At 40.6% G+C, this 21,221-nt stretch overlaps 20 non-coding genes across 20 annotated transcripts; 17 read left to right on the forward strand and 3 right to left on the reverse strand.

The window, feature by feature from the left end:
• The first annotated feature begins 473 nt into the window (after nucleotides 1-473).
• Nucleotides 474-547, forward strand: trnai-aau (transfer RNA isoleucine (anticodon AAU)). Its single transcript has one exon. It is a non-coding gene; the product is annotated as a tRNA-Ile (tRNA).
• Nucleotides 548-1,400: 853 nt separating this feature from the next.
• trnai-aau (transfer RNA isoleucine (anticodon AAU)) lies at nucleotides 1,401-1,474 on the forward strand. Its single transcript has one exon. It is a non-coding gene; the product is annotated as a tRNA-Ile (tRNA).
• A 2,294-nt stretch (nucleotides 1,475-3,768) lies between these two features.
• Nucleotides 3,769-3,842, forward strand: trnai-aau (transfer RNA isoleucine (anticodon AAU)). Its single transcript has one exon. It is a non-coding gene; the product is annotated as a tRNA-Ile (tRNA).
• Nucleotides 3,843-4,698: 856 nt separating this feature from the next.
• On the forward strand, nucleotides 4,699-4,772 carry trnai-aau (transfer RNA isoleucine (anticodon AAU)). The gene has a single exon. It is a non-coding gene; the product is annotated as a tRNA-Ile (tRNA).
• Nucleotides 4,773-5,628: 856 nt separating this feature from the next.
• On the forward strand, nucleotides 5,629-5,702 carry trnai-aau (transfer RNA isoleucine (anticodon AAU)). Its single transcript has one exon. It is a non-coding gene; the product is annotated as a tRNA-Ile (tRNA).
• Nucleotides 5,703-6,558: 856 nt separating this feature from the next.
• On the forward strand, nucleotides 6,559-6,632 carry trnai-aau (transfer RNA isoleucine (anticodon AAU)). Its single transcript has one exon. It is a non-coding gene; the product is annotated as a tRNA-Ile (tRNA).
• A 3,581-nt stretch (nucleotides 6,633-10,213) lies between these two features.
• trnai-aau (transfer RNA isoleucine (anticodon AAU)) lies at nucleotides 10,214-10,287 on the forward strand. The gene has a single exon. It is a non-coding gene; the product is annotated as a tRNA-Ile (tRNA).
• Nucleotides 10,288-11,143: 856 nt separating this feature from the next.
• Nucleotides 11,144-11,217, forward strand: trnai-aau (transfer RNA isoleucine (anticodon AAU)). The gene has a single exon. It is a non-coding gene; the product is annotated as a tRNA-Ile (tRNA).
• A 1,806-nt stretch (nucleotides 11,218-13,023) lies between these two features.
• trnai-aau (transfer RNA isoleucine (anticodon AAU)) lies at nucleotides 13,024-13,097 on the forward strand. The gene has a single exon. It is a non-coding gene; the product is annotated as a tRNA-Ile (tRNA).
• Nucleotides 13,098-13,953: 856 nt separating this feature from the next.
• Nucleotides 13,954-14,027, forward strand: trnai-aau (transfer RNA isoleucine (anticodon AAU)). The gene has a single exon. It is a non-coding gene; the product is annotated as a tRNA-Ile (tRNA).
• Nucleotides 14,028-14,880: 853 nt separating this feature from the next.
• Nucleotides 14,881-14,954, forward strand: trnai-aau (transfer RNA isoleucine (anticodon AAU)). Its single transcript has one exon. It is a non-coding gene; the product is annotated as a tRNA-Ile (tRNA).
• Nucleotides 14,955-16,256: 1,302 nt separating this feature from the next.
• trnag-ucc (transfer RNA glycine (anticodon UCC)) lies at nucleotides 16,257-16,328 on the forward strand. The gene has a single exon. It is a non-coding gene; the product is annotated as a tRNA-Gly (tRNA).
• Nucleotides 16,329-17,168: 840 nt separating this feature from the next.
• On the forward strand, nucleotides 17,169-17,250 carry trnas-aga (transfer RNA serine (anticodon AGA)). Its single transcript has one exon. It is a non-coding gene; the product is annotated as a tRNA-Ser (tRNA).
• Nucleotides 17,251-17,430: 180 nt separating this feature from the next.
• Nucleotides 17,431-17,512, reverse strand: trnal-uag (transfer RNA leucine (anticodon UAG)). The gene has a single exon. It is a non-coding gene; the product is annotated as a tRNA-Leu (tRNA).
• Nucleotides 17,513-17,662: 150 nt separating this feature from the next.
• Nucleotides 17,663-17,734, forward strand: trnag-ucc (transfer RNA glycine (anticodon UCC)). Its single transcript has one exon. It is a non-coding gene; the product is annotated as a tRNA-Gly (tRNA).
• Nucleotides 17,735-18,582: 848 nt separating this feature from the next.
• On the forward strand, nucleotides 18,583-18,664 carry trnas-aga (transfer RNA serine (anticodon AGA)). The gene has a single exon. It is a non-coding gene; the product is annotated as a tRNA-Ser (tRNA).
• A 180-nt stretch (nucleotides 18,665-18,844) lies between these two features.
• On the reverse strand, nucleotides 18,845-18,926 carry trnal-uag (transfer RNA leucine (anticodon UAG)). The gene has a single exon. It is a non-coding gene; the product is annotated as a tRNA-Leu (tRNA).
• Nucleotides 18,927-19,075: 149 nt separating this feature from the next.
• On the forward strand, nucleotides 19,076-19,147 carry trnag-ucc (transfer RNA glycine (anticodon UCC)). The gene has a single exon. It is a non-coding gene; the product is annotated as a tRNA-Gly (tRNA).
• Nucleotides 19,148-19,995: 848 nt separating this feature from the next.
• Nucleotides 19,996-20,077, forward strand: trnas-aga (transfer RNA serine (anticodon AGA)). Its single transcript has one exon. It is a non-coding gene; the product is annotated as a tRNA-Ser (tRNA).
• Nucleotides 20,078-20,257: 180 nt separating this feature from the next.
• trnal-uag (transfer RNA leucine (anticodon UAG)) lies at nucleotides 20,258-20,339 on the reverse strand. Its single transcript has one exon. It is a non-coding gene; the product is annotated as a tRNA-Leu (tRNA).
• Nucleotides 20,340-21,221: the final 882 nt, after the last annotated feature.

Raw genomic sequence — 21,221 nt, forward strand, 5'->3', positions numbered from 1 at the left:
TGTGGCTGGTTAGCGTGGTACTAATAACACCAAGGTCGAGGGTTAGATCATCATTCTAGCCAGTTAAGTACATTTAGCACATGTAAGTTATTGATTAAGAAAGAATTTAACTATTACAAACCTTCCGATTTTCATTGGGCTGGATCGTTGTTAGGTAAAGCCAATCTTTAGTACTGAAGGTACAAACGAAGCAAGACCTTCTACTTAAAAACTGCTGCTTTTTTTGGCCTAAACTAGTGGATTTATGTCAGGTAAAACCCCACGTTTGTTGCTTTGTTATGTGTCAATTCAAGGAAATCTCTTTTCAGACTTAGAGGTCAGAACACTTATTGCAATCCCATTTGAACCGTACCTAAAGCGCCAAAAATGTGTAAAATTGCTCTTCCTTTTACATCCCTGAAGGTACCTTCAAGCAAATTCTAGTCTTATATAGTCACATGAGCACATTTTGACATTTTACTCATGAGAACTTTGGCTGGTTAGCTCAGTTGGTTAGAGCGTGGTGCTAATAACGCCAAAGTCGTGGGTTCGATCCCCATACTAGCCAGTTGCTTGAGAAACAGTTTAAATATTGCAAACGTGCCGATTTTCATTGGGCTGGATCGTTGTTAGGTAAAGCCGATCTTTAGTACTGAAGGTACAAACGAAGCAAGACCTACCTAAAAACCTGCTGCTTTTTTTTGGCCTAAACTGCTGGATTTATGTCAGGTAAACCCCCACGTTTGTTGCTTTGTTATGTGTCAATTTAAGGAAATCTCTTTTCAGACTTAGAGGTCAGAACTCTTATTGTAATCCCATTTGAACCGTACCTAAAGCGCCAAAAATGTGCAAAATTGCTCTTCCTTTTACATCCCTGAAGGTACCTTCAAGCCAACTCTTATATTATATGGTCCCTTGCGCACATTTTGACATTTTACATGTGGAAAATGTGGCTGGTTAGCGTGGTACTAATAACACCAAGGTCGAGGGTTAGATCATCATTCTAGCCAGTTGAGTACATTTAGCACATGTAAGTTATTGATTAAGAAAGAATTTAACTATTACAAACCTTCCGATTTTCATTGGGCTGGATCGTTGTTAGGTAAAGCCAATCTTTAGTACTGAAGGTACAAACGAAGCAAGACCTTCTACTTAAAAACTGCTGCTTTTTTTGGCCTAAACTAGTGGATTTATGTCAGGTAAAACCCCACGTTTGTTGCTTTGTTATGTGTCAATTCAAGGAAATCTCTTTTCAGACTTAGAGGTCAGAACACTTATTGCAATCCCATTTGAACCGTACCTAAAGCGCCAAAAATGTGTAAAATTGCTCTTCCTTTTACATCCCTGAAGGTACCTTCAAGCAAATTCTAGTCTTATATAGTCACATGAGCACATTTTGACATTTTACTCATGAGAACTTTGGCTGGTTAGCTCAGTTGGTTAGAGCGTGGTGCTAATAACGCCAAAGTCGTGGGTTCGATCCCCATACTAGCCAGTTGCTTGAGAAACAGTTTAAATATTGCAAACGTGCCGATTTTCATTGGGCTGGATCGTTGTTAGGTAAAGCCGATCTTTAGTACTGAAGGTACAAACGAAGCAAGACCTACCTAAAAACCTGCTGCTTTTTTTTGGCCTAAACTGCTGGATTTATGTCAGGTAAACCCCCACGTTTGTTGCTTTGTTATGTGTCAATTTAAGGAAATCTCTTTTCAGACTTAGAGGTCAGAACTCTTATTGTAATCCCATTTGAACCGTACCTAAAGCGCCAAAAATGTGCAAAATTGCTCTTCCTTTTACATCCCTGAAGGTACCTTCAAGCCAACTCTTATATTATATGGTCCCTTGCGCACATTTTGACATTTTACATGTGGAAAATGTGGCTGGTTAGCGTGGTACTAATAACACCAAGGTCGAGGGTTAGATCATCATTCTAGCCAGTTGAGTACATTTAGCACATGTAAGTTATTGATTAAGAAAGAATTTAACTATTACAAACCTTCCGATTTTCATTGGGCTGGATCGTTGTTAGGTAAAGCCAATCTTTAGTACTGAAGGTACAAACGAAGCAAGACCTTCTACTTAAAAACTGCTGCTTTTTTTGGCCTAAACTAGTGGATTTATGTCAGGTAAAACCCCACGTTTGTTGCTTTGTTATGTGTCAATTCAAGGAAATCTCTTTTCAGACTTAGAAGTCAGAACACTCATTGCAATCCCATTTGAACCGTACCTAAAGCGCCAAAAATGTGCAAAATTGCTCTTCCTTTTACATCCGTGAAGGTACCTTCAAGCAAATTCTAGTCGTATAAAGTCACATGAGCACATTTTGACATTTTAAACTTGAGATCCTTGGCTGGTTAGCTCAGTTGGTTAGAGCGTGGTGCTAATAACGCCAAGGTCGTTGGTTAGATGTCCATACTAGCCAGTTTAGTATGTGTGGCGGTTGAAAGATTTTGCTTGAGAAATAGTTTAAATATTACAAACCTGCCGATTTTCATTGGGCTGGATCGTTGTTAGGTAAAGCCGATCTTTAGTACTGATGGTACAAACGAAGCTAGACCTTCTACCTAAAAACCTGCTGCTTTTTTTTGGCCTAAACTGCTGGATTTATGTCAGGTATAATCCCACGTTTGTTGCTTTGTTATTTGTCAATTTAAGGAAATCTCTTTTCAGACTTAGAGGTCAGAACACTTATTGCAATCCCATTTGAACCGTACCTAAAGCGCCAAAAATGTGAAAAATTGCTCTTCCTTTTACATCCCTGAAGGTACCTTCAAGCAAATTCTAGTCATATATATTCACATGAGCACATTTTGACATTTTACTCATGAGAACTTTGGCTGGTTAGCTCAGTTGGTTAGAACGTGGTGCTAATACCACCGAGGTTGTGGGTTCGATCCCCATAGTAGCCAGATAAGTACATGTAGGACATAAAGGATTTTGCTTGAGAAATAGTTTAAATATTACAAACATGCCGATTTTCATTGGGCTGGATCGTTGTTAGGTAAAGCCGATCTTTAGTACTGAAGGTACAAACGAAGCAAGACCTACCTAAAAACCTGCTGCTTTTTTTTGGCCTAAACTGCTGGATTTATGTCAGGTAAAACCCCACGTTTGTTGCTTTGTTATGTGTCAATTTAAGGAAATCTCTTTTCAGACTTAGAGGTCAGAACTCTTATTGCAATCCCATTTGAACCGTACCTAAAGCGCCAAAAATGTGCAAAATTGCTCTTCCTTTTACATCCCTGAAGGTACCTTCAAGCCAACTCTTATATTATATGGTCCCTTGCGCACATTTTGACATTTTACATGTGGAAAATGTGGCTGGTTAGCGTGGTACTAATAACACCAAGGTCGAGGGTTAGATCCCCATTCTAGCCAGTTGAGTAAGTTTAGTATATGTAAGATATTGATTAAGAAAGAATTTAACTATTACAAACCTTCCTATTTTCATTGGGCTGGATCGTTGTTAGGTAAAGCCAATCTTTAGTACTGAAGGTACAAACGAAGCAAGACCTTATACTTAAAAACTGCTGCTTTTTTTGGCCTAAACTAGTGGATTTATGTCAGGTATAATCCCACGTTTGGTGCTTTGTTATGTGTCAATTTAAGGAAATCTCTTTTCAGACTTAGAGGTCAGAACACTTATTGCAATCCCATTTGAACCGTACCTAAAGCGCCAAAAATGTGCAAAATTGCTCTTCCTTTTACATCCCTGAAGGTACCTTCAAGCAAATTCTAGTCTTATATAGTCACATGAGCACATTTTGACATTTTACTCCTGACAACTTTGGCTGGTTAGCTCAGTTGGTTAGAGCGTGGTGCTAATAACGCCAAGGTTGTGGGTTCGATCCCCATACTAGCCAGTTGCTTGAGAAATAGTTTAAATATTGCAAACGTGCCGATTTTCATTGGGCTGGATCGTTGTTAGGTAAAGCCGATCTTTAGTACTGAAGGTACAAACGAATCAAGACCTACCTAAAAACCTGCTGCTTTTTTTTGGCCTAAACTGCTGGATTTATGTCAGGTAAACCCCCACGTTTGTTGCTTTGTTATGTGTCAATTTAAGGAAATCTCTTTTCAGACTTAGAGGTCAGAACACTTATTGCAATCCCATTTGAACCGTACCTAAAGCGCCAAAAATGTGCAAAATTGCTCTTCCTTTTACATCCCTGAAGGTACCTTCAAGCCAACTCTTATATTATATGGTCCCTTGCGCACATTTTGACATTTTACATGTGGAAAATGTGGCTGGTTAGCGTGATACTGATAACACCAAGGTCGAGGGTTAGATCATCATTCTAGCCAGTTGAGTACATTTAGCACATGTAAGATATTGATTAAGAAAGAATTTAACTATTACAAACCTTCCGATTTTCATTGGGCTGGATCGTTGTTAGGTAAAGCCAATCTTTAGTACTGATGGTACAAACGAAGCAAGACCTTCTACCTAAAAACCTGCTGTTTTTTTTTTGGCCTAAACTGCTGGATTTATGTCAGGTATAATCCCACGTTTGTTGCTTTGTTATGTGTCAATTTAAGGAAATCTCTTTTCAGACTTAGAGGTCAGAACACTTATTTCAATCCCATTTGAACCGTACCTAAAGCGCCAAAAATGTGCAAAATTGCTCTTCCTTTTACATCCCTGAAGGTACCTTCAAGCAAATTCTAGTCTTATATAGTCACATGAGCACATTTTGACATTTTACTCCTGACAACTTGGGATGGTTAGCTCAGTTGGTTAGAGCGTGGTGCTAATAACGCCAAGGTCGTGGGTTCGATCCCCATACTAGCCAGTTGCTTGAGAAATAGTTTAAATATTGCAAACGTGCCGATTTTCATTGGGCTGGATCGTTGTTAGGTAAAGCCGATCTTTAGTACTGAAGGTACAAACGAAGCAAGACCTACCTAAAAACCTGCTGCTTTTTTTTGGCCTAAAATGCTGGATTTATGTCAGGTAAACCCCCACGTTTGTTGCTTTGTTATGTGTCAATTTAAGGAAATCTCTTTTCAGACTTAGAGGTCAGAACTCTTATTGTAATCCCATTTGAACCGTACCTAAAGCGCCAAAAATGTGCAAAATTGCTCTTCCTTTTACATCCCTGAAGGTACCTTCAAGCCAACTGTTATATTATATGGTCCCTTGCGCACATTTTGACATTTTACATGTGGAAAATGTGGCTGGTTAGCGTGATACTGATAACACCAAGGTCGAGGGTTAGATCATCATTCTAGCCAGTTGAGTACATTTAGCACATGTAAGATATTGATTAAGAAAGAATTTAACTATTACAAACCTTCCGATTTTCATTGGGCTGGATCGTTGTTAGGTAAAGCCAATCTTTAGTACTGATGGTACAAACGAAGCAAGACCTTCTACCTAAAAACCTGCTGTTTTTTTTTTGGCCTAAACTGCTGGATTTATGTCAGGTATAATCCCACGTTTGTTGCTTTGTTATGTGTCAATTTAAGGAAATCTCTTTTCAGACTTAGAGGTCAGAACACTTATTTCAATCCCATTTGAACCGTACCTAAAGCGCCAAAAATGTGCAAAATTGCTCTTCCTTTTACATCCCTGAAGGTACCTTCAAGCAAATTCTAGTCTTATATAGTCACATGAGCACATTTTGACATTTTACTCATGACAATTTTGGCTGGTTAGCTCAGTTGGTTAGAGCGTGGTGCAAATAACGCCAAGGTCGTGGGTTCGATCCCCATACTAGCCAGTTGCTTGAGAAATAGTTTAAATATTGCAAACGTGCCAATTTTCATTGGGCTGGATCGTTGTTAGGTAAAGCCGATCTTTAGTACTGAAGGTACAAACGAAGCAAGACCTACCTAAAAACCTGCTGCTTTTTTTTGGCCTAAAATGCTGGATTTATGTCAGGTAAACCCCCACGTTTGTTGCTTTGTTATGTGTCAATTTAAGGAAATCTCTTTTCAGACTTAGAGGTCAGAACTCTTATTGTAATCCCATTTGAACCGTACCTAAAGCGCCAAAAATGTGCAAAATTGCTCTTCCTTTTACATCCCTGAAGGTACCTTCAAGCCAACTGTTATATTATATGGTCCCTTGCGCACATTTTGACATTTTACATGTGGAAAATGTGGCTGGTTAGCGTGATACTGATAACACCAAGGTCGAGGGTTAGATCATCATTCTAGCCAGTTGAGTACATTTAGCACATGTAAGATATTGATTAAGAAAGAATTTAACTATTACAAACCTTCCGATTTTCATTGGGCTGGATCGTTGTTAGGTAAAGCCAATCTTTAGTACTGATGGTACAAACGAAGCAAGACCTTCTACCTAAAAACCTGCTGTTTTTTTTTTGGCCTAAACTGCTGGATTTATGTCAGGTATAATCCCACGTTTGTTGCTTTGTTATGTGTCAATTTAAGGAAATCTCTTTTCAGACTTAGAGGTCAGAACACTTATTTCAATCCCATTTGAACCGTACCTAAAGCGCCAAAAATGTGCAAAATTGCTCTTCCTTTTACATCCCTGAAGGTACCTTCAAGCAAATTCTAGTCTTATATAGTCACATGAGCACATTTTGACATTTTACTCATGACAATTTTGGCTGGTTAGCTCAGTTGGTTAGAGCGTGGTGCAAATAACGCCAAGGTCGTGGGTTCGATCCCCATACTAGCCAGTTGCTTGAGAAATAGTTTAAATATTGCAAACGTGCCAATTTTCATTGGGCTGGATCGTTGTTAGGTAAAGCCGATCTTTAGTACTGAAGGTACAAACGAAGCAAGACCTACCTAAAAACCTGCTGCTTTTTTTTGGCCTAAACTGCTGGATTTATGTCAGGTAAAACCCCACGTTTGTTGCTTTGTTATGTGTCAATTTAAGGAAATCTCTTTTCAGACTTAGAGGTCAGAACTCTTATTGCAATCCCATTTGAACCGTACCTAAAGCGCCAAAAATGTGCAAAATTGCTCTTCCTTTTACATCCCTGAAGGTACCTTCAAGCCAACTCTTATATTATATGGTCCCTTGCGCACATTTTGACATTTTACATGTGGAAAATGTGGCTGGTTAGCGTGGTACTAATAACACCAAGGTCGAGGGTTAGATCATCATTCTAGCCAGTTGAGTACATTTAGCACATGTAAGATATTGATTAAGAAAGAATTTAACTATTACAAACCTTCCGATTTTCATTGGGCTGGATCGTTGTTAGGTAAAGCCAATCTTTAGTACTGAAGGTACAAACGAAGCAAGACCTTCTACTTAAAAACTGCTGCTTTTTTGGCCTAAACTGGTGGATTTATGTCAGGTAAAACCCCACGTTTGTTGCTTTGTTATGTGTCAATTCAAGGAAATCTCTTTTCAGACTTAGAGGTCAGAACACTCATTGCAATCCCATTTGAACCGTACCTAAAGCGCCAAAAATGTGCAAAATTGCTCTTCCTTTTACATCCGTGAAGGTACCTTCAAGCAAATTCTAGTCGTATAAAGTCACATGAGCACATTTTGACATTTTAAACTTGAGAACCTTGGCTGGTTGGCTCAGTTGTTTAGAGCGTGGTGCTAATAACGCCAAGGTCGTGGGTTCGATGTCCATACTAGCCAGTTTAGTATGTGTGGCGGTTGAAAGATTTTGCTTGAGAAATAGTTTAAATATTACAAACCTGCCGATTTTCATTGGGCTGGATCGTTGTTAGGTAAAGCCGATCTTTAGTACTGATGGTACAAACGAAGCTAGACCTTCTACCTAAAATCCTGCTGCTTTTTTTTGGCCTAAACTGCTGGATTTATGTCAGGTATAATCCCACGTTTGTTGCTTTGTTATTTGTCAATTTAAGGAAATCTCTTTTCAGACTTAGAGGTCAGAACACTTATTGCAATCCCATTTGAACCGTACCTAAAGCGCCAAAAATGTGAAAAATTGCTCTTCCTTTTACATCCCTGAAGGTACCTTCAAGCAAATTCTAGTCATATATATTCACAAGAGCACATTTTGACATTTTACTCATGAGAACTTTGGCTGGTTAGCTCAGTTGGTTAGAATGTGGTGCTAATACCACCGAGGTTGTGGGTTCGATCCCCATACTAGCTAGATAAGTACATGTAGGACATAAAGGATTTTGCTTGAGAAATAGTTTAAATATTACAAACTTGCCGATTTTCATTGGGCTGGATCGTTGTTAGGTAAAGCCGATCTTTAGTACTGAAGGTACAAACGAAGCAAGACCTACCTAAAAACCTGCTGCTTTTTTTTGGCCTAAACTGCTGGATTTATGTCAGGTAAAACCCCACGTTTGTTGCTTTGTTATGTGTCAATTTAAGGAAATCTCTTTTCAGACTTAGAGGTCAGAACTCTTATTGCAATCCCATTTGAACCGTACCTAAAGCGCCAAAAATGTGCAAAATTGCTCTTCCTTTTACATCCCTGAAGGTACCTTCAAGCAAATTCTAGTCTTATATAGTCACATGAGCACATTTTGACATACTAGCCAGTTTAGTATGTGTGGCGGTTGAAAGATTTTGCTTGAGAAATAGTTTAAATATTACAAACCTGCCGATTTTCATTGGGCTGGATCGTTGTTAGGTAAAGCCGATCTTTAGTACTGATGGTACAAACGAAGCTAGACCTTCTACCTAAAATCCTGCTGCTTTTTTTTGGCCTAAACTGCTGGATTTATGTCAGGTAAAACCCCACGTTTGTTGCTTTGTTATGTGTCAATTTAAGGAAATCTCTTTTCAGACTTAGAGGTCAGAACTCTTATTGCAATCCCATTTGAACCGTACCTAAAGCGCCAAAAATGTGCAAAATTGCTCTTCCTTTTACATCCCTGAAGGTACCTTCAAGCAATTCTAGTCTTATATAGTCACATGAGCACATTTTGACATACTAGCCAGTTTAGTATGTGTGGCGGTTGAAAGATTTTGCTTGAGAAATAGTTTAAATATTACAAACCTGCCGATTTTCATTGGGCTGGATCGTTGTTAGGTAAAGCCGATCTTTAGTACTGATGGTACAAACGAAGCTAGACCTTCTACCTAAAATCCTGCTGCTTTTTTTTGGCCTAAACTGCTGGATTTATGTCAGGTATAATCCCACGTTTGTTGCTTTGTTATTTGTCAATTTAAGGAAATCTCTTTTCAGACTTAGAGGTCAGAACACTTATTGCAATCCCATTTGAACCGTACCTAAAGCGCCAAAAATGTGAAAAATTGCTCTTCCTTTTACATCCCTGAAGGTACCTTCAAGCAAATTCTAGTCATATATATTCACATGAGCACATTTTGACATTTTACTCATGAGAACTTTGGCTGGTTAGCTCAGTTGGTTAGAATGTGGTGCTAATACCACCGAGGTTGTGGGTTCGATCCCCATACTAGCTAGATAAGTACATGTAGGACATAAAGGATTTTGCTTGAGAAATAGTTTAAATATTACAAACTTGCCGATTTTCATTGGGCTGGATCGTTGTTAGGTAAAGCCTATCTTTAGTACTGAAGGTACAAACGAAGCAAGACCTACCTAAAAACCTGCTGCTTTTTTTTGGCCTAAACTGCTGGATTTATGTCAGGTAAAACCCCACGTTTGTTGCTTTGTTATGTGTCAATTTAAGGAAATCTCTTTTCAGACTTAGAGGTCAGAACTCTTATTGCAATCCCATTTGAACCGTACCTAAAGCGCCAAAAATGTGCAAAATTGCTCTTCCTTTTACATCCCTGAAGGTACCTTCAAGCCAACTCTTATATTATATGGTCCCTTGCGCACATTTTGACATTTTACATGTGGAAAATGTGGCTGGTTAGCGTGGTACTAATAACACCAAGGTCGAGGGTTAGATCCCCATTCTAGCCAGTTGAGTAAGTTTAGTATATGTAAGATATTGATTAAGAAAGAATTTAACTATTACAAACCTTCCTATTTTCATTGGGCTGGATCGTTGTTAGGTAAAGCCAATCTTTAGTACTGAAGGTACAAACGAAGCAAGACCTTATACTTAAAAACTGCTGCTTTTTTGGCCTAAACTAGTGGATTTATGTCAGGTATAATCCCACGTTTGGTGCTTTGTTATGTGTCAATTTAAGGAAATCTCTTTTCAGACTTAGAGGTCAGAACACTTATTGCAATCCCATTTAAACTGTACCTAAAGCGCCAAAAATGTGCAAAATTGCTCTTCCTTTTACATCCCTGAAGGTACCTTCAAGCAAATTCTAGTCTTATATAGTCACATGAGCACATTTTGACATTTTACTCCTGACAACTTTGGCTGGTTAGCTCAGTTGGTTAGAGCGTGGTGCTAATAACGCCAAGGTCGTGGGTTCGATCCCCATACTAGCCAGTTGCTTGAGAAATAGTTTAAATATTGTAAACGTGCCGATTTTCATTGGGCTGGATCGTTGTTAGGTAAAGCCGATCTTTAGTACTGAAGGTACAAACGAAGCAAGACCTACCTAAAAACCTGCTGCTTTTTTTTGGCCTAAACTGCTGGATTTATGTCAGGTAAACCCCCACGTTTGTTGCTTTGTTATGTGTCAATTTAAGGAAATCTCTTTTCAGACTTAGAGGTCAGAACACTTATTGCAATCCCATTTGAACCGTACCTAAAGCGCCAAAAATGTGCAAAATTGCTCTTCCTTTTACATCCCTGAAGGTACCTTCAAGCCAACTCTTATATTATATGGTCCCTTGCGCACATTTTGACATTTTACATGTGGAAAATGTGGCTGGTTAGCGTGATACTGATAACACCAAGGTCGAGGGTTAGATCATCATTCTAGCCAGTTGAGTACATTTAGCACATGTAAGATATTGATTAAGAAAGAATTTAACTATTACAAACCTTCCGATTTTCATTGGGCTGGATCGTTGTTAGGTAAAGCCAATCTTTAGTACTGATGGTACAAACGAAGCAAGACCTTCTACCTAAAAACCTGCTGTTTTTTTTTTGGCCTAAACTGCTGGATTTATGTCAGGTATAATCCCACGTTTGTTGCTTTGTTATGTGTCAATTTAAGGAAATCTCTTTTCAGATTTAGAGGTCAGAACACTTATTTCAATCCCATTTGAACCGTACCTAAAGCGCCAAAAATGTGCAAAATTGCTCTTCCTTTTACATCCCTGAAGGTACCTTCAAGCAAATTCTAGTCTTATATAGTCACATGAGCACATTTTGACATTTTACTCATGACAATTTTGGCTGGTTAGCTCAGTTGGTTAGAGCGTGGTGCAAATAACGCCAAGGTCGTGGGTTCGATCCCCATACTAGCCAGTTGCTTGAGAAAAAGTTTAAATATTGCAAACGTGCCAATTTTCATTGGGCTGGATCGTTGTTAGGTAAAGCCGATCTTTAGTACTGAAGGTACAAACGAAGCAAGACCTACCTAAAAACCTGCTGCTTTTTTTTGGCCTAAACTGCTGGATTTATGTCAGGTAAAACCCCACGTTTGTTGCTTTGTTATGTGTCAATTCAAGGAAATCTCTTTTCAGACTTAGAGGTCAGAACACTTATTGCAATCCCATTTGAACCGTACCTAAAGCGCCAAAAATGTGCAAAATTGCTCTTCCTTTTACATCCCTGAAGGTACCTTCAAGCCAACTCTTATATTATATGGTCCCTTGCGCACATTTTGACATTTTACATGTGGAAAATGTGGCTGGTTAGCGTGGTACTAATAACACCAAGGTCGAGGGTTAGATCATCATTCTAGCCTGTTGAGTACATTTAGCACATGTAAGATATTGATTAAGAAAGAATTTAACTATTACAAACCTTCCTATTTTCATTGGGCTGGATCGTTGTTAGGTAAAGCCAATCTTTAGTACTGAAGGTACAAACGAAGCAAGACCTTCTACTTAAAAACTGCTGCTTTTTTGGCCTAAACTGGTGGATTTATGTCAGGTAAAACCCCACGTTTGTTGCTTTGTTATGTGTCAATTCAAGGAAATCTCTTTTCAGACTTAGAGGTCAGAAGACTCATTGCAATCCCATTTGAACCGTACCTAAAGCGCCAAAAATGTGCAAAATTGCTCTTCCTTTTACATCCGTGAAGGTACCTTCAAGCAAATTCTAGTCGTATAAAGTCACAAGAGCACAGTTTGACATTTTAAACTTGAGAACCTTGGCTGGTTAGCTCAGTTGTTTAGAGCGTGGTGCTAATAACGCCAAGGTCGTGGGTTCGATGTCCATACTAGCCAGGTTAGTATGTGTGGCGGTTGAAAGATTTTGCTTGAGAAATAGTTTAAATATTACAAACCTGCCGATTTTCATTGGGCTGGATCGTTGTTAGGTAAAGCCGATCTTTAGTACTGAAGGTACAAACGAAGCAAGACCTACCTAAAAACATGCTGCTTTTTTTTGGCCTAAACTGCTGGATTTATGTCAGGTAAAACCCCACGTTTGTTGCTTTGTTATGTGTCAATTTAAGGAAATCTCTTTTCAGACTTAGAGGTCAGAACTCTTATTGCAATCCCATTTGAACCGTACCTAAAGCGCCAAAAATGTGCAAAATTGCTCTTCCTTTTACATCCCTGAAGGTACCTTCAAGCCAACTCTTATATTTTATGGTCCCTTGCGCACATTTTGACATTTTACATGTGGAAAATGTGGCTGGTTAGCGTGGTACTAATAACACCAAGGTCGAGGGTTAGATCCCCATTCTAGCCAGTTGAGTAAGTTTAGTATATGTAAGATATTGATTAAGAAAGAATTTAACTATTACAAACCTTCCTATTTTCATTGGGCTGGATCGTTGTTAGGTAAAGCCAATCTTTAGTACTGAAGGTACAAACGAAGCAAGACCTTATACTTAAAAACTGCTGCTTTTTTTGGCCTAAACTAGTGGATTTATGTCAGGTATAATCCCACGTTTGGTGCTTTGTTATGTGTCAATTTAAGGAAATCTCTTTTCAGACTTAGAGGTCAGAACACTTATTGCAATCCCATTTGAACCGTACCTAAAGCGCCAAAAATGTGCAAAATTACTCTTCCTTTTACATCCCTGAAGGTACCTTCAAGCAAATTCTAGTCTTATATAGTCACATGAGCACATTTTGACATTTTACTCCTGACAACTTGGGATGGTTAGCTCAGTTGGTTAGAGCGTGGTGCTAATAACGCCAAGGTCGTAGGTTCGATCCCCATACTAGCCAGTTGCTTGAGAAATAGTTTAAATATTGCAAACGTGCCGATTTTCATTGGGCTGGATCGTTGTTAGGTAAAGCCGATCTTTAGTACTGAAGGTACAAACGAAGCAAGACCTACCTAAAAACCTGCTGCTTTTTTTTGGCCTAAACTGCTGGATTTATGTCAGGAAAACCCCCACGTTTGTTGCTTTGTTATGTGTCAATTTAAGGAAATCTCTTTTCAGACTTAGAGGTCAGAACTCTTATTGTAATCCCATTTGAACCGTACCTAAAGCGCCAAAAATGTGCAAAATTGCTCTTCCTTTTACATCCCTGAAGGTACCTTCAAGCCAACTCTTATATTATATGTTCCCTTGCGCACATTTTGACATTTTACATGTGGAAAATGTGGCTGGTTAGCGTGATACTGAAAACACCAAGGTCGAGGGTTAGATCATCATTCTAGCCAGTTGAGTACATTTAGCACATGTAAGATATTGATTAAGAAAGAATTTAACTATTACAAACCTTCCGATTTTCATTGGGCTGGATCGTTGTTAGGTAAAGCCAATCTTTAGTACTGATGGTACAAACGAAGCAAGACCTTCTACCTAAAAACCTGCTGTTTTTTTTTTGGCCTAAACTGCTGGATTTATGTCAGGTATAATCCCACGTTTGTTGCTTTGTTATGTGTCAATTTAAGGAAATCTCTTTTCAGACTTAGAGGTCAGAACACTTATTTCAATCCCATTTGAACCGTACCTAAAGCGCCAAAAATGTGCAAAATTGCTCTTCCTTTTACATCCCTGAAGGTACCTTCAAGCAAATTCTAGTCTTATATAGTCACATGAGCACATTTTGACATTTTACTCATGACAATTTTGGCTGGTTAGCTCAGTTGGTTAGAGCGTGGTGCAAATAACGCCAAGGTCGTGGGTTCGATCCCCATACTAGCCAGTTGCTTGAGAAATAGTTTAACTATTGCAAACGTGCCAATTTTCATTGGGCTGGATCGTTGTTAGGTAAAGCCGATCTTTAGTACTGAAGGTACAAACGAAGCAAGACCTACCTAAAAACCTGCTGCTTTTTTTTGGCCTAAACTGCTGGATTTATGTCAGGTAAAACCCCACGTTTGTTGCTTTGTTATGTGTCAATTTAAGGAAATCTCTTTTCAGACTTAGAGGTCAGAACTCTTATTGCAATCCCATTTGAACCGTACCTAAAGCGCCAAAAATGTGCAAAATTGCTCTTCCTTTTACATCCCTGAAGGTACCTTCAAGCCAACTCTTATATTATATGGTCCCTTGCGCACATTTTGACATTTTACATGTGGAAAATGTGGCTGGTTAGCGTGGTACTAATAACACCAAGGTCGAGGGTTAGATCATCATTCTAGCCAGTTGAGTACATTTAGCACATGTAAGATATTGATTAAGAAAGAATTTAACTATTACAAACCTTCCGATTTTCATTGGGCTGGATCGTTGTTAGGTAAAGCCAATCTTTAGTACTGAAGGTACAAACGAAGCAAGACCTTCTACTTAAAAACTGCTGCTTTTTTTGGCCTAAACTAGTGGATTTATGTCAGGTATAAACCCACGTTTGGTGCTTTGTTATGTGTCAATTTAAGGAAATCTCTTTTCAGACTTAGAGGTCAGAACACTTATTTCAATCCCATTTGAACCGTACCTAAAGCGCCAAAAATGTGCAAAATTGCTCTTCCTTTTACATCCCTGAAGGTACCTTCAAGCAAATTCTAGTCTTATATAGTCACATGAGCACATTTTGACATTTTACTCATGACAATTTTGGCTGGTTAGCTCAGTTGGTTAGAGCGTGGTGCAAATAACGCCAAGGTCGTGGGTTCGATCCCCATACTAGCCAGTTGCTTGAGAAATAGTTTAAATATTGCAAACGTGCCAATTTTCATTGGGCTGGATCGTTGTTAGGTAAAGCCGATCTTTAGTACTGAAGGTACAAACGAAGCAAGACCTACCTAAAAACCTGCTGCTTTTTTTTGGCCTAAACTGCTGGATTTATGTCAGGTAAAACCCCACGTTTGTTGCTTTGTTATGTGTCAATTTAAGGAAATCTCTTTTCAGACTTAGAGGTCAGAACTCTTATTGCAATCCCATTTGAACCGTACCTAAAGCGCCAAAAATGTGCAAAATTGCTCTTCCTTTTACATCCCTGAAGGTACCTTCAAGCCAACTCTTATATTATATGGTCCCTTGCGCACATTTTGACATTTTACATGTGGAAAATGTGGCTGGTTAGCGTGGTACTAATAACACCAAGGTCGAGGGTTAGATCATCATTCTAGCCAGTTGAGTACATTTAGCACATGTAAGATATTGATTAAGAAAGAATTTAACTATTACAAACCTTCCGATTTTCATTGGGCTGGATCGTTGTTAGGTAAAGCCAATCTTTAGTACTGAAGGTACAAACGAAGCAAGACCTTCTACTTAAAAACTGCTGCTTTTTTGGCCTAAAATGGTGGATTTATGTCAGGTAAAACCCCACGTTTGTTGCTTTGTTATGTGTCAATTCAAGGAAATCTCTTTTCAGACTTAGAGGTCAGAACACTCATTGCAATCCCATTTGAACCGTACCTAAAGCGCCAAAAATGTGCAAAATTGCTCTTCCTTTTACATCCGTGAAGGTACCTTCAAGCAAATTCTAGTCGTATAAAGTCACATGAGCACATTTTGACATTTTAAACTTGAGAACCTTGGCTGGTTAGCTCAGTTGTTTAGAGCGTGGTGCTAATAACGCCAAGGTCGTGGGTTCGATGTCCATACTAGCCAGTTTAGTATGTGTGGCGGTTGAAAGATTTTGCTTGAGAAATAGTTTAAATATTACAAACCTGCCGATTTTCATTGGGCTGGATCGTTGTTAGATAAAGCCGATCTTTAGTACTCATGGTACAAACGAAGCTAGACCTTCTACCTAAAATCCTGCTGCTTTTTTTTGGCCTAAACTGCTGGATTTATGTCAGGTATAATCCCACGTTTGTTGCTTTGTTATTTGTCAATTTAAGGAAATCTCTTTTCAGACTTAGAGGTCAGAACACTTATTGCAATCCCATTTGAACCGTACCTAAAGCGCCAAACCATGTTCCGTGTGCATGGAACTTTAGATATCAATTACAGGCGCCACGGCACTGCGAAAGCATGTGTCCTTGCGATGGTGGTATAGTGGTAAGCATAGCTGCCTTCCAAGCAGTTGACCCGGGTTCGATTCCCGGCCATCGCATGCTGTACTTTTGAGTTATACTTGTGTATATGCAGTTTCATTCACAACTAAAGCTCTCAGAGGGCAATGGCCAAACTGTCAAACAGTTGAGTATTAGAGCATTTGAACTAATCCTCTTGGCAGATCGCATGATTGCGGACTGACAGGTATGAAACAGCCCCATAACATGAATGAGTGAATGCTGTTCACCCACTATAACAATAATCAACAAAGCACATGACCCTGACGTGAAGTTGAACACGCAACTTTCTGATCTGGAGTGAGACGCGCTACCGTTGCGCCACAGAGGCAGCCCGAGTTGTCCGGTCCGATGGCGCTGTGTTACGTTATAGAAGAAACGCTCAAATAAGCTCTATTTTCAGAATCAAAAAGGTTTTCTGGCAATTGTCAGTGAACAAAATTCCCAAACTACAAGCGTACTTGGGTGGTAAGGTGCAGCATAGCATTTTAGCCTAAGTCCAAGACGTTTATAACACATGAGATTATTCAGCTACGCCTTGACAGGGATGACTAATGAGGCCAAAGAGTTCTTTTGGGGTCTCCCCACGTAGATTTAAATCCTGAGAGTAATGGCTTCTTCTGCTCAAGTGTGTGATGGGATTTTGTTTACTTTGCCAGTAACCCATTTTTAAGCCTATGGCTTTTGATTTCTTTCGATCGATCGATCTTTGCAAAGTAAATAAGTATTCAACTGCGGACTCTTGATTGACATTGCCATCCCTCTGAACTTTAGAAGCATGCGCTTTGGCCTCAAAACTCCTCCTACTTTTGGCGGCAGGAAAAAAAAAGGCTACAACCCATACACACGCACAAGAAAAGGTTCCCGTAAGCAGCTAATGAGTTGATGTGGCCGAGTGGTTAAGGCGATGGACTAGAAATCCATTGGGAATTTCCCGCGCAGGTTGGAATCCTGCCAACAACGTGGTTTATATTGTTCCCGTACGGGCCCCTGCTGGCAGGCCATTTGGAGGAAGTAAAGAATCCCTGGTTGGCTTTTGACCAGGGCCAGATTTAGAATATGTATTTTATGAAAGCTAAACTCAAACGGAAGCGCTGCCGACAGACATCACACAGCCTTGCTCTTGACCTTCGGCATGAGAACTGGCAGCGGTGGGATTTGAACCCACGCCTCCGAAGAGACTGGAGCCTAAATCCAGCGCCTTAGACCACTCAGCCACGCTACCTGTTGCTCGATTGGACAAGAAATGCGACCAGCGAAACCGTGCAAAAAAAGGCGTTTCTATGATAGTAATTATCTTCAAACCATGTTCCGTGTGCATGGAACTTTAGATATCAATTACAGGCGCCACGGCACTGCGAAAGCATGTGTCCTTGCGATGGTGGTATAGTGGTAAGCATAGCTGCCTTCCAAGCAGTTGACCCGGGTTCGATTCCCGGCCATCGCACGCTGTACTTTTGAGTTATACTTGTGTATATGCAGTTTCATTCACATCTAAAGCTCTCAGAGGGCAATGGCCAAACTGTCAAACAGTTGAGTATTAGAGCATTTGAACTAATCCTCTTGGCAGATCGCATGATTGCGGACTGACAGGTATGAAACAGCCCCATAACATGAATGAGTGAATGCTGTTCACCCACTATAACAAGAATCAACAAAGCACATGACCCTGACGTGAAGTTGAACACGCAACTTTCTGATCTGGAGTGAGACGCGCTACCGTTGCGCCACAGAGGCAGCCCGAGCTGTCCGGTCCGATGGCGCTGTGTTACGTTATAGAAGAAACGCTCAAATAAGCTCTATTTTCAGAATCAAAAAGGTTTTCTGGCAATTGTCAGTGAACAAAATTCCCAAACTACAAGCGTACTTGGGTGGTAAGGTGCAGCATAGCATTTTAGCCTAAGTCCAAGACGTTTATAACACATGAGATTATTCAGCAACGCCTTGACAGGGATGACTAATGAGGCCAAAGAGTTCTTTTGGGGTCTCCCCACGTAGATTTAAATCCTGAGAGTAATGGCTTCTTCTGCTCAAGTGTGTGATGGGATTTTGTTTACTTTGCCAGTAACCCATTTTTAAGCCTATGGCTTTTGATTTCTTTCGATCGATCGATCGATCGATCTTTGCAAAGTAAATAAGTATTCAACTGCGGACTCTTGATTGACATTGCCATCCCTCTGAACTTTAGAAGCATGCGCTTTGGCCTCAAAACTCCTCCTACTTTTGGCGGCAGGAAAAAAAAAGGCTACAACCCATACACACGCACAAGAAAAGGTTCCCGTAAGCAGCTAATGAGTTGTTGTGGCCGAGTGGTTAAGGCGATGGACTAGAAATCCATTGGGAATTTCCCGCGCAGGTTGGAATCCTGCCAACAACGTGGTTTATGTTGTTCCCGTACGGGCCCCTGCTGGCAGGCCATTTGGAGGAAGTAAAGAATCCCTGGTTGGCTTTTGACCAGGGCCAGATTTAGAATATGTATTTTATGAAAGCTAAACTCAAACGGAAGCGCTGCCGACAGACATCACACAGCCTTGCTCTTGACCTTCGGCATGAGAACTGGCAGCAGTGGGATTTGAACCCACGCCTCCGAAGAGACTGGAGCCTAAATCCAGCGCCTTAGACCACTCAGCCACGCTACCTGTTGCTCGATTGGACAAGAAATGCGACCAGCGAAACCGTGCAAAAAAGGCGTTTCTATGATAGTAATTATCTTCAAACCATGTTCCGTGTGCATGGAACTTTAGATATCAATTACAGGCGCCACGGCACTGCGAAAGCATGTGTCCTTGCGATGGTGGTATAGTGGTAAGCATAGCTGCCTTCCAAGCAGTTGACCCGGGTTCGATTCCCGGCCATCGCACGCTGTACTTTTGAGTTATACTTGTGTATATGCAGTTTCATTCACATCTAAAGCTCTCAGAGGGCAATGGCCAAACTGTCAAACAGTTGAGTATTAGAGCATTTGAACTAATCCTCTTGGCAGATCGCATGATTGCGGACTGACAGGTATGAAACAGCCCCATAACATGAATGAGTGAATGCTGTTCACCCACTATAACAAGAATCAACAAAGCACATGACCCTGACGTGAAGTTGAACACGCAACTTTCTGATCTGGAGTGAGACACGCTACCGTTGCGCCACAGAGGCAGCCCGAGCTGTCCGGTCCGATGGCGCTGTGTTACGTTATAGAAGAAACGCTCAAATAAGCTCTATTTTCAGAATCAAAAAGGTTTTCTGGCAATTGTCAGTGAACAAAATTCCCAAACTACAAGCGTACTTGGGTGGTAAGGTGCAGCATAGCATTTTAGCCTAAGTCCAAGACGTTTATAACACATGAGATTATTCAGCAACGCCTTGACAGGGATGACTAATGAGGCCAAAGAGTTCTTTTGGGGTCTCCCCACGTAGATTTAAATCCTGAGAGTAATGGCTTCTTCTGCTCAAGTGTGTGATGGGATTTTGTTTACTTTGCCAGTAACCCATTTTTAAGCCTATGGCTTTTGATTTCTTTCGATCGATCGATCGATCGATCTTTGCAAAGTAAATAAGTATTCAACTGCGGACTCTTGATTGACATTGCCATCCCTCTGAACTTTAGAAGCATGCGCTTTGGCCTCAAAACTCCTCCTACTTTTGGCGGCAGGAAAAAAAAAGGCTACAACCCATACACACGCACAAGAAAAGGTTCCCGTAAGCAGCTAATGAGTTGATGTGGCCGAGTGGTTAAGGCGATGGACTAGAAATCCATTGGGAATTTCCCGCGCAGGTTGGAATCCTGCCAACAACGTGGTTTATGTTGTTCCCGTACGGGCCCCTGCTGGCAGGCCATTTGGAGGAAGTAAAGAATCCCTGTTTGGCTTTTGACCAGGGCCAGATTTAGAATATGTATTTTATGAAAGCTAAACTCAAACGGAAGCGCTGCCGACAGACATCACACAGCCTTGCTCTTGACCTTCGGCATGAGAACTGGCAGCGGTGGGATTTGAACGCACGCCTCCGAAGAGACTGGAGCCTAAATCCAGCGCCTTAGACCACTCGGCCACGCTACCTGTTGCTCGGTTGGACAAGAAATGCGACCAGCGAAACCGTGCAAAAAAAGGCGTTTCTATGATAGTAATTATCTTCAAACCATGTTCCGTGTGCATGGAACTTTAGATATCAATTACAGGCGCCACGGCACTGCGAAAGCTTGTGTCCTTTTGATGGTGGTTTAGTGGTAAGCATAGCTGCCTTCCAAGCAGTTGACCCGGGTTCGATTCCCGGCCATCGCACGCTGTACTTTTGAGTTATACTTGTGTATATGCAGTTTCATTCACAACTAAAGCTCTCAGAGGGCAATGGCCAAACTGTCAAACAGTTGAGTATTAGAGCATTTGAACTAATCCTCTTGGCAGATCGCATGATTGCGGACTGACAGGTATGAAACAGCCCCATAACATGAATGAGTGAATGCTGTTCACCCACTATAACAAGAATCAACAAAGCACATGACCCTGACGTGAAGTTGAACACGCAACTTTCTGATCTGGAGTGAGACGCGCTACCGTTGCGCCACAGAGGCAGCCCGAGCTGTCCGGTCCGATGGCGCTGTGTTACGTTATAGAAGAAACGCTCAAATAAGCTCTATTTTCAGAATCAAAAAGGTTTTCTGGCAATTGTCAGTGAACAAAATTCCCAAACTACAAGCGTACTTGGGTGGTAAGGTGCAGCATAGCATTTTAGCCTAAGTCCAAGACGTTTATAACACATGAGATTATTCAGCAACGCCTTGACAGGGATGACTAATGAGGCCAAAGAGTTCTTTTGGGGTCTCCCCACGTAGATTTAAATCCTGAGAGTAATGGCTTCTTCTGCTCAAGTGTGTGATGGGATTTTGTTTACTTTGCCAGTAACCCATTTTTAAGCCTATGGCTTTTGATTTCTTTCGATCG

This window comes from Eucyclogobius newberryi, unplaced genomic scaffold (assembly GCF_026437365.1).
Source record: "Eucyclogobius newberryi isolate DKJ021-1_F unplaced genomic scaffold, fEucNew1.0.hap1 SCAF_36, whole genome shotgun sequence".
Classification (NCBI taxonomy): domain Eukaryota; kingdom Metazoa; phylum Chordata; class Actinopteri; order Gobiiformes; family Gobiidae; genus Eucyclogobius; species Eucyclogobius newberryi.